The sequence below is a fragment of the Electrophorus electricus genome, chromosome 7 (genome assembly GCF_041902795.1).
Source record: "Electrophorus electricus isolate QZ-2024a chromosome 7, ASM4190279v1, whole genome shotgun sequence".
NCBI lineage: Eukaryota > Metazoa > Chordata > Actinopteri > Gymnotiformes > Gymnotidae > Electrophorus > Electrophorus electricus.
In genome coordinates this window covers 21801344-21813457 of record NC_137503.1, presented here as the reverse complement: position 1 = coordinate 21813457, position 12114 = coordinate 21801344, and positions in this window count along the sequence as shown.

The window sequence follows — 12114 nt, the reverse complement described above, 5'->3', positions numbered from 1 at the left end:
TATGTGTCACAGAGAATTCTACATGTAGTCCACCCATGGGAGATATGTGCTCCATGTCTCTGGGTGGTGTTCACTGTAGAGGTGTAGGAACTTACCTAGTTCTTGGTTTACTGTTTCTACCTGCCCACTAGCCTAAGGGTGGTAGCCGGACGTGAGGCTGACTGTAATATTAAGCTTACCCAGCAGTTCCTTCCACACCCGCGATATGAACTGAGGGCCTTGGTCCAAAACGATGTCCTCAGGTAGACCTGGCAGAACAGTATGTCTGCAGTCTCTAGCATGGTGGGCTGCTAAAGGCATAAAACTAACCATCTTTGAGAACCGGTCCACTATGCTCAGGATGACAGTGTTGCCTTCCGAGACATGTAAGTCCGTAACAAAGTCCACCACCTGCGGGGGCCATGGTTGGAGTGGAGTAGGCAGGGGAAGAAGCTTACCTGTTGGAGGAACGTGTGGCATTTTGCTGCAGACGCAGTCCATGCAAGAAGCCACATACCAAGTCTTTATACATCACATGCCACCAATAGCATGCCCCTATCAGCTTGTGGTGCGATTGGCGGCAGGGTGTCCCGTCCCCAATGATGTGATGAGTGACGCCCAATGTTTTGGTGGCACATAGAGGCGATTGGGTGGGCACTGTGGATATGGGTTGGCTGCCTTTATCCGTTGGTCCAGTTCCCACACCAGAGATGCCAGAAAGCATGAGGGAGAGAGAACAGGCTCTGAGCTCGTCGACAGGGACTCCACATTGTGTTGCCGGGAGAGCATGTCCACTCAAGTGTTCTTCTCCCCAGACCTGTAGGTGACCTGGAACTGGCATTCAGTTTCTTGGTGGTCTGGAGGTATTCCAGGTTCTTGTGGTCATTGTACATGGTGAAGGGGTGTTGCACTCCCTCGAGCCAATGCCTCCAATCCTCAATGATGAGCTTCATGGACAGTAGCTCATAGTCCCCAAAGCTGTAGTTCTGCTCTGCCAGACTCAGCTTCCGGAAGAAGTACGAGATGAGCCCCAGACCACCTCTCTCTCATGTATGTTGGGATAGCACCGTGCCCAATCCTATGTCAGAGGCATCCACCTCCACCACAAATAGTCTTTCTGGGTCAGGTTGTAACACAGGTGCTGTTGAGAATGCAGTCTTGAGCTCCTCGAAGGCCTTTTCCACATTGGGAGTCCATTTGATCCTTCGGGCTGGTCCCCAGAGTTGGTCCATGAGGAACCTTGCTAGTGAACTGAAGGATTTGATGAAACTCCTATAAAAGTTAGTGAAGCCAAGAAAGTGCATAATGCCTTACGTGTGAGCGGTCTAGGCCAAGCCCTTACTGCCTCCACCTTGCCTGGTTGCATGCTTACACTTCCCTCTTGGATGATGTACCCCAGGAAGTCAACCTCCTTATGGTGGAATTCACATTTTTCTGCTTTGCAGTATAAATGGTTCCATAATAATGTCCGGAGCATGGCCCACATGTCGGCAACATGTTGGTTCCAGGAGGAGGAATAGATCAAAATGTTGTCAATATAAGTGATGATGGATCTTCCCAAGAACTCCCTTAGAACCTCGTTAATGTATGCCTGGAATATCGATGGAGCCATGGCCAGATCATATGGTAAGACCAGATACTCATAATGGCCAGTGAACGTGCTGAAGGCTGTCATCCACTCGTCTCCCTCCTTGACCCAGATTAAATTGTAGGTGCTATGCAGGTCTAGATTTGTGAAGTACCGGGCTCTTCTCAGCTGTTCAAGCACTGCTGGAACTAGTGGGAGGGGATATGGGTACTGCACCAGCAGCTTGTTGAGCCCCGAGTAGTGCATGCATGGTCTTAGACCCCCGTCCTTCTTCTTCACAAAGAAGACTCCGGCTGATGCTGGAGAGGTAGTGGCGGCTGTACCCTTGTTCCAGTGCCTCCATGATGTATTGGTCCATTGCCTGTTCTTCCTCTTGGGAGAGGGTATAGATTTTGCACCTGGGGGGTATGGCCCCCTCATTGAGGGTTATAGCGCAGTCCCAGTCCCAATGGGGCAGAAGCTGCGTGGCCTTCGTAAAGACCTGCGCCAAGTCCTCATACTCCTGGGGAATCTGGCTCTCTACTGAGCTCACCTTGAGAGGCATTGCCTTGTTCAGGAAGCATCTTTGGCTGAATGGGGGTGCCCACTGCAGGGTTATTTATTTTTTGTCCACAGCACCTGTGGATTGTGAGCCCTTAGCCATGGCAGACCTAGTGTGAGAGAGTGAGAGAGGGAGGTAAGGAGAAAAAAGGCATTGCATTCCATATGTCCATCTTTGGTGATGAGGAGGACACAGGGAGTGACATGAGTGGTGTAGCCAGGGCCTACCGGGCCCCCATCCAGGGCCTGCATGCTTAGCAAAGAAGGGAGGGTGATGGCTTTGATCCCTAGCCTCTTTAAGAAGCCCCAGTCTGTGAGGTTCCCAGCAGCCCCCAAGTCAACTAGGGCAGAGGTGGAAAGCAAACGGCCGTTGCATGATACCTCAACTGGCACTCTGAACATAGAGTGAGTCGGGGAACAACTCACCGCATTGCTACCTCTCTTTTGTTCTCCTCTCTTAGGCTGTATCCCTGCTGCATCCAGCTGCATGGACTCCTCAGGGGTGTCAGTCTGCCCGGTGTTTCCAGTTATGTCTAGTTGTGGGGAATTCCAATGTACACACCGACGTCTCTTCTGCAGGAGGTGGTCATAGGTTATGGTGAGGTGAACCACCTCGTTCAACGTGTTCACCTCCTGTTTGCATGATAGTTCCGCCCTTAATCCATTTAAAAATGCGACGATCTGCAAGGGTTCATTCCAACGTGTCCCCGCGGCCAGAGTCCAGAACTCCATGGTGTAGTCTGCCACAGATCTCAATCCCTGCCTCAGGCGCAGTAGTGCTTGTCCATAGAGCCTCCCCTGGAAGGGATGGTTGAACACCGCTTGCAGTTCCCTCATGAAACTGGCATAATCTTTTATTAGTGGTGATTTATTGGTGATCAAAGCCACACCCCAGACACGTGCCTTATCCGTGAGCCTGGAGATAATGAACGACACCTTTGCATGGTTGGATAGTCGTGGCTGGTATCCGAAAAACAGTTCACATTGAACAAGGAATCCTTCACAAGTCTCTGGATCTCCTCCGTATCAGATCCGATCCGATCAACCCATTCACCCCTTCAGGTACTGGCGGGTTAACGGGGGAGGTCGTTTGTTGTTTGGGACTCACGGTCAGGCAGTTGACATACTGGCCAAGAGTCTTTACCATTGCGCGAACCTCCCCGATTTCCTGCCTTTGCTGATCCAGCGCCATCATCTGAATAGCCAGCAGGTGAGCCCAGTCAGGGCTGCTCGCTTCTGTGATGTAGGTGGCACAGAGGAAGTGAGAGGTGAGGTCGAACAGATATGTTCTTTGTTTTCCATTGTATTCTAAATAAACACAAAATATGTTTATTCAAGTCTCCTGATTCAGAGTAGTGTTGCACCAACAGGCACTTGTGGTCTCCTCCACTAATGCGACTAATATAAATAGTGACAGGTTGAAATGAGGAGCAGGTGTCTCCTGTCAGATGACAGGTGATTGCGAGTGGGGCAGGTAAATAGTACGGTCCTTGTCTGGAGTGGGAGTGTCCCTCGGGGTAGAGGACAGGCCTACTGTGACACTAAACTCAGATCTGTATCAGAACCAGATACATGAAGTCTTTCAGTCAGGGTTTAAGCCTAATCACAGTATGGAAACAGCACTAATTAAAGTAGTTAATGACCTGTTGTTGGCTTCTGACCAGTGTTACATCTCTTTTCTTATATTGCTTGAACTGAGTGCAGCATTTGACACTATGGATCACAACATTTTACTAGATTTTAAGATGTTGTTGTGATTAGAGGAATAGCCCTTGCTTGGTTTAGATCTTATCTAGGTGGTCACTACCAGTTTGTTAACATAAATGGAGACTTCTCAGCATACAACAAGGTTAGCTATGGTGTCCGACAATGATCTGTTCTAGGTCCTTTGCTTTTTTCATTATATGTGCTACCTCTAGGTGACATTATATGCAAACACTGTGCTAGTTTCCACTGCTATGCTAATGATAGCTATATGTCTCAGCTATATGTCTCAGCAAAACCAGAAGACATATCAGCTTAGTATTATTAACGAATGCATAAAGGATGTCAGACACTGAATGTAGAGGAACCTTCTCTCACTTAATCTTGGCAAAACAGAGGTGCTTCTATTAGGCCCAGAGACACCTAGATCCTCACTCTCTAATTACTCAATGAGCTACAATGGTCTCCCAATCACATCTTCTCTAATAGTTAAAGATCTTGGAGTTATTATGGATCCCAGTCTCTTGTTCGAATCTCATGTAATAATATTTCTAGGAGCACCTTTCTCCACCTCAGGAACATTACAAAGATTAGAAACATGCTCTCCTCACATTATGCAGAAAAAGGTAGTCCATACATTTATTTGGAGTACTGCAATGCCTTACTATCTGGCTGTACTGTTAAGTGCCTAAACAAGCTTCAGCTAGTTCAAAATGCAACAGAGTTATTACTAGAACTAAAAAATTTGACCACATCACTCCTACCTTTGCTACTTTACATTGGCTCCCAGTAAAATGTTGTATTGATTATAAAATACTTATAATAACCTACAAAGCACTGAATGGTCTTGCCCCACAGAAACTTGGAGCACTCTTATTGCATTACGATCCACCACATCTGCTTAGATTAAAAGATACAGGCTCTTTACTAGTGCCAAAAATAAGAAAATCTACCACAGGGGGTAGAGCCTTTTCCTATAAAGGGACTCAGACACAGTCTCAATATTTAAGGCTAGTCTGAAAGCCTATCTGTACAATCAGGCATTTTATTAACTATTTCCCATCTTAGGTAAAGGTGTAGATCTGGGGTTCCATGGGCATTGAGAGTTATGGTAAACTGGAACATGATGATGATGTCACTGCACCTATTTTTTGTCACTCATGTTTGTTGACAGAGCAGCATAGTGCTGATGTTCCAGGGTGCACTCATGCCTGTTTCCTTCTGTCTCTTTCCTTTTAGCTGTGCTGCCATAGCTAGATCTGCCAGAGTCCATCATTGCACATTTTAGTTCCCTAATTTACACACCCTCGTACCTGGACATGCCTAAACTAGTCTCTCTTTCCTCCGAGGTACACCTGCTTCTGATGTCATGATGTTACTGAGCCTTAACCAATCTGCTGTAGCCCACCACACCTCCACCATAGCCAACTACTTCTCTGTTGCCTTTAATGAACGTTCTCTTGCGGGATGGTTCTCAGACACATGCACACCATCGGGACAAGACTAGAATCTCTAGAAAATTGGACTAGTCATTAATTTTTTAATTTTTAATTTATTTTTCTCTTAAAATTGTTATTATTGTGCTGACCATTGTCAGCCAGAGGCGGATGGGCCCCCCTTTGAATCTTAGTTCCCCCCTAAGGTTTCTTCCTCATGCTCTAGGGAGTTTTTCCTTGCCACTGTTGCCCTTGGCTTGCTCACTGGGGGCTTGGACACTGACATTTATAAAGATGCTTTATGGCATCTGCTCTAAAAAGTGCTATATAAATAAATTATATATGCTTGCACAACTGATGAAGAACCTACCTCACTAAGAAAGAGAATTTGAATCAAGAGTGAAATGGGCTAGAAAAGTGGGGTACTGGAACAAATACCAGACATTCATGGACAGAACAGAGGTACAGAACAGAGGACTGTTGAAATGTTACTACACAAGTGATTCCTCCCCCCCCATGCAAGAGGCTTTATACAGTGGATGTGGGAACTGTGGATATATCAAAACCCATCATCTAGACTAACACCAAAACAACTAGTAGCTTAATGTTCCAACATCTGCAACTAGAGATTGATGAATGTGCAACAAATGCTATGGCAAGGAGGAGCCAGTACAACAGGCCCTGGGGAAATATTTGAAATTGGCAACGAAGATCCAGTGAACCCATGTGCCAAACTCAACATTAGACCTACTGACCTCATAGCAGACTATCAAGACCAAGTGATGTACCCTAAAGGCTGCTGGAAGATGTGAATTAGACCAACCATATATGCCACAGTAACAATGATACTTGAGATGCTTGGCTATAAGATGAATATCATCAAGGCTGGAGGCCAAGATAGGGGCAACACAAAGAGTAGCTAGCCAGCCATCAGAACTGCAGAAAAGCATGATGAAGGTACCTGAGAAGTATAACAATCTGTCCATACCTGAGGCCTCGCAAACTGCCTAGCAAGGATTAACAGCTCTGGCTGCCCACCTGAAGAGTTACACAAGTGAAGTAGAAGAAAGGATCTCAAGTATGAAGAGCTGGACAACTCCAGGCTGACAAGGTCTATACCTACTGGCTGAAGAAGCTAACTGCACTACATGAGTGCATGGCAGCACAAATGAACCAGCTTCTAATGGATGGAACCCACCCAGAATGGTTAACTAAAATGCAGGACAGTCCTGATCCTGAAGGACCCCAAGAAACTATCAGCCAATAACCTGACTCTGAGCAACATGGAAGTGCCTGTCAGGAATAATTACAGCTAAGATGAGTAGGCATATGACTCAATATATGAGCAGGGCCTAAAAATGCATTAACAAAAACACCAGAGGAGCTACTGATGAATAAAATAGTCACTTAAGACTATAAGACCAGACAGGCCAATCCAGAAAACAAGAAAGCCTATACACCACAAAATGGATCATGGAGTGCTTGAGGCTGTATAACATCAATAGGACACTAAGATCCTTCATCAAGAACTAAGATGATCTTAGATGATCTCACCTTCAGGCCAATATCACGAGTCACCATCAAGTGTGGGACTTACCAAGGAGATGCCCTGTCCCCGATGCTGTTCTGCAGAGGCCTGAACCACCTCTGTGAAGTCATCACTAAGAATACCGGCTATGAAATGGAGCAATCTCAGCCACCTCCTCTACATGGATGACACCAAGCTGTATGCCAGAAGTGAATGAGACATAGATTCATGAATCCATTTCACCAGGATGTACTGTTATTACAATATCATTTGGAATGAACTAGGCCTGCTCAGCATTTTTATACATGCCACCAAGGATGATTGAATTCTAATTGCTTAATTCTACCATGCATTGCACCTGTGTGTAAGCATTATTTGTTTTTCTACTTCAGGCTTTTTCCTTTCAATTTGCCATCTGCTGTCCATGTATCAGCTGCCAATGGAAGAAGTCTCCAAATCTTCAAGATGTTAAACCAAAATTTTTAGAGTCCTGAAAAACCACCATGCACATTTTCTCTAAGCATGCATCCTTTTATTCCACTTATTTGCATAGAAATTTGTCCCTCTCGAATGGACTTCATTCTTGAGGATTAGTAGAGATATTGACTTGAAAGAGGGTTCATTACTGAAAGATGGATGGCAGGAATTTGTCACAAAGACTGTTCAACTGGCTTGTGTTTTAGTGGGAGCAATGACATTTGCATGTAGATCTATAGGAAAGACAGTAGTAAATATCAGTGTTTGAGCACAGACCTATTTTATATATGTAAAATACAAGAGTAAACCAATTATTTTAACCAACATCTGTGTTTTATATTTTCATTAAGGTTCAGTTACTATTCATACATGTTTCTACATGTTTCTACATTGTTTCTTTGTCACAGCAGGGAAACAAAACATGAGCAAACAGCAAGAAAACATGGCAAACAAGGAACAGGTGTGCAATAACTAAAAAGTAGGTGATTGGGACCGCAATGTGGTGTGTATGTTTGTGTGTGACTGTGTATGTGTGAGTGTGTGTGTGAGTGTGTGCAAGAGAGAGTGGGAATGTCCCTCCTGTGTCATCACTTTGTATTTTTACAGCATATTTATTGAAAAGGGTGATTTTTCTGGTATATTCTGGTATATTCTCTTTTAATGAAAAAGACAAAAAACATTTATTTAAAGTAAATGCAGTAAAAACACTGTTACAATGTGCAATCTGATTCATTTTGGATCCAGTGACACATCTTACCTGCTATGCCACCTGTTCAACTGTACATTCAGGCTTCTAGACCAAAAAAATAGCTCTAAAATCAGTTTGTTGCAGATTGGCCATTAGTATTTCTTGCTTTGCCAATTTGTTCAGTTGTAAAGCTTGTGGTTGAGTTAATATATATGGAGTACCTCAGATTTTTAGTAGGAAAATTTGAAATGAACTATGAGTTGTCATGGTACTGGCTTCCTACCGGAAGCCGTCAGCATACTGTGGTGACAGAGCATGTGGCCTTTTGATTATGTTGGTCTGTCACTTATGATCTTATATTTGATTTCACCATGCCTCCCTCAGGTGGTGTGTTTTGGACCTTATTTCCACATCACCTGGGGGTTATTAAGTGATTACATATAGCCTTATTTAAGCCTGCTTAATTGGCATAATTGTTGTTGGTCATTGTATGTTACATTGGCTCCTTTTGTTGTTGTTAGTGCAGAGGGAGAAGAGCTCCCAGCTGTTGCCATCCAAGCCTTCCTGTGCCTATCCCTGAGGACAGAGTATCAGCTGTTGGATTGCTTTAATGTTGGGGAAGGAATTTCTTGGGGGGGGCTCTGGGTAGGCCCCTGGGCCCTGCTCTACAGGAGCTGACTGGTCTATGCCTGGCCCATTACATGGGTAGACCAGTTGATTTGGAGTCCTTCCAGGGGCCTGTCGATGATGTGTGTTTCAAGTTACCGATGTGATCACAGCGCCATTCACCTGGGCGTGGGGAGGAGCACATTGACGAGAGGGTGCTGGGTTGGAGCCAGTCAACATGAAGGGGCTCCTATCACAGAGGTGACATACCCACACCTTCTGGCTTTTTTTTTTTTAGTTGTGCTGCCATAGCTAGATCTGTCAGAGTCCCTCTTTGCGCATTTATAGTTCTCCAATTTACACACCTTTGTACTTGGTTAATAATCTATTCTCTCTTTCTGACGAGTTATACCTACTCCTGATGTCATGTTGTTACTGATCCTCAACCCATCTCAGCTGCTATGACTTCTCCCACCACCCCTGATGACCCTCTGCTGTGGCCTTCCACCCTCCATCCCAGCCAACTACTTCTCCATTGCCCTGGACAGACACTCTCATGCATGAGAATAGACATTCATTGCTTATTTTTTATTTAACTTTTTTTCTCTCTCACTACCTGGTTTGCTCTTTATTGTTTATATTGTTGCTATAGTGTCCATTGTCGGCTAGAAGAGGATGCCCCCCCCCCCACCTTTGAGTCTTGGTTCCTCTCAAGGTTTCTTCCTCATGCTCTAGGGAGTTTTTCCTTAACATTGTCACTGTTGGATTTTCATACTGGATGTTTGGACTCGGACATGAGTAAAGCTGATTGTGACAATAGCTATTGTAAAAAGTGCTAAATAAATACATTTGACTTTGACTATATGTAAATATAGTAATAAGTGCAAACACATTTACATTTATGGCATTAAGATGACACTTTTATCCAAAGCAACTTACAATTATGACTGAGTACAACTTGAGCAATTGAGTGTTAAGGGCCTTGCTCAGGTGCCCAAAAGTGCCAATTTGGCCGCTGAACCAGCAACATTCCAGTTACAAGTCATGTACCTTGGTACAAGTCATGTACCAAGTCATGTACCTTACTGTCCACAAAAGATGGACAGTAAGCAATATGATAGAGAGGGAACAGAAATTTAATGTAAGGCAAAGGCAAAATATAATTGTATAGCACATTTAACAGAAAGATGATGGACCAAAATGCTGTACATATTAGTATTAAAAATTAATGTAAAATAACAAAATATAGTCATTGTTGTAAAAGCTATAAAATCTGAAACACCATATCATTAGTTACAATCACTACACTAATTCAACTAGAGTCAAACACCAAAGTAAATAAATGGGCATTGATGTAAAAATATCTGTAGAGTAGTCCTTAGAGTAGTCCTAATAGGGGAAGGTGAGTTGTCTCAAAAAGTCAGGGCAGTGTCTGCAAAGGCTTGATCACCTCTGCTCCTGAGCATAGACCTGGGTATCTCAAACAGCAGTAGATTGGCAGACCTAGAAGCTTTCAGTGGCATACAAATTTGCAGGCCATTTTCTAGGTCTGATAGTGTCGTTCCATTCAATAAGATCTAAAATCAATTCTAAATTTCACTGGAAGCCAGTGATGAAATGTAGGAAGGTCAATATGAAAATCACACATCATTCCCCTGGTCAGAAGATGAGCTGCACATGATGAAGTTACAGCTGACCACACCAACATATTACAGAATTACATTAATGTCTCTGGGAGGAAATAAGAGTGTGAATGACAGATTATTATAATCTATCGGAGAACAAATGAGTGTGAATTACAGAATTACAGTAACCTATCTGAGAAGAAATAAGTGTGAGTTACAATAATCTGAGAAGAAATGAGCGTGAATTAAAGAATTACAGTAATCTATCTGAAGAAATGGGTGTGAGAAAAAGAATCAGTAATTTATCTGAGAAGAAATAAGAGTAAATTACCTTTTCTAAGTTATTCAAAGACCAATAGGCCTTTACCTTAACTAAAATTCTTAATTGAAAGAACCCATTTTTGACAACAGAACTAATCTGCTTATTGAATTTTAAAGAGCTAGCAAAAATCACTAGCACTGTTAAAATTGGCCAAAAATGACTTTTGTTTATTCCTTCTAATAAAACAAAACAAAACAAAAAAAAAAACAGGTTCAAACCATTCGAATATCTGTTTTTGTGTATAAAAGAGCACAATGCAATGCAGTGAGAGACATAATTACTTATATAGGTATATTTATTACAACATAAAAATGTCTCAACTTTTTCTTGACATGAAGCAAGAAATAAACAAACCTTGGGGAATCTCTAAAAGCTCAAAATGTCTGTCTCTACCCTTAAATATTTATTTAGTGAGTACAGTAGCCTACACTGTTGTATTTTTGTTTAAATATATTTTAGGCACACAATTCTGAGAAATGTGAGAACAAAGATTCCCCCAAGGGAATATTTGCAATAAAGTGCTATTAAAAACGGAAAAGTAGGCTACTTACATAATTAATGCCACACTGTGTGCACAATTATTAGGCAAGAGCGTATTTTGACCATATCATCATTTTTATGCCTATTTTCCAACTCAAAGCTGTATAAACTTGAATGCTTATTGGATTTAAGCATATCCGGTGATGTGTATTTATGTAATGAGAGAGGGTGTGGCCTAAGGATCACCCTATATCAAGGTGTACATAATTATTAGGAAGTTTTTTTCTTTAGGCAAAATGGGCCAAAAAGAGGGGTACTGCTATGGGCTGGTATTGTTAAAGATGAGATAGTTGGACCTTTTCGGGTTGAAGATGGACTCAAAATCAACTCCTAAACCTACTGCCAATTTTTATAAGACAATTTCTTCAAGCAGTGGTACAGGAAATAGTCTGCATCTTTCAAGAAGACCATGATTTTTATGCAGGACAATACTGCATTGCATGCTTTGAAGTACTCCACAGCATGGCTAGCCAGTAGGCCTTAAAGATGAAGGATTAATGACAAGGACCCCTTCCACACCTGACCTAAATGCTATTGAGAACTTGTGGGCCCTTATAAATAGGAGATTTAAAGTGAAGGAAAACAGTACAGCTCTCTGAATAGTATCTGGGAGGCTGTGGTTGCTGCTGCACAAAAGGTTGATCGTCAATAGATCAACTGAAAGACGACATGAATGTAAGGCTTATGGATATATTGGTCACTGATTTTTTTTTTAATGTCAGAAACGTTTATTTGTAAATTTTTAGTTGTTTGTTTATTATTCTCACTTTAACAGATGAAAATAAACAAGTTGTCTGTCAGCGTCACGAGAGCCTGTGTGTCCTAATCCTCGCTCTGCGGCACTCGGGCTGTTACACAAGTGAGAAGAGAAAATGTCCATTTTTCATTTAGTTACATAATTCTGCACACTAATTGCCCAATAAATATTCTAAGAAAGCTAAAACCTTAAACTTTCTAAAATATTCAGGCTTGAGGTTTATTAAAATGTTGGATTAACTGAGAGCTCTGTAGTTGTTCAATAACAAAATGAATCCTCAAAAAAACCCAACTTACCTAATAATTGTGTACACAGTGCAGAACT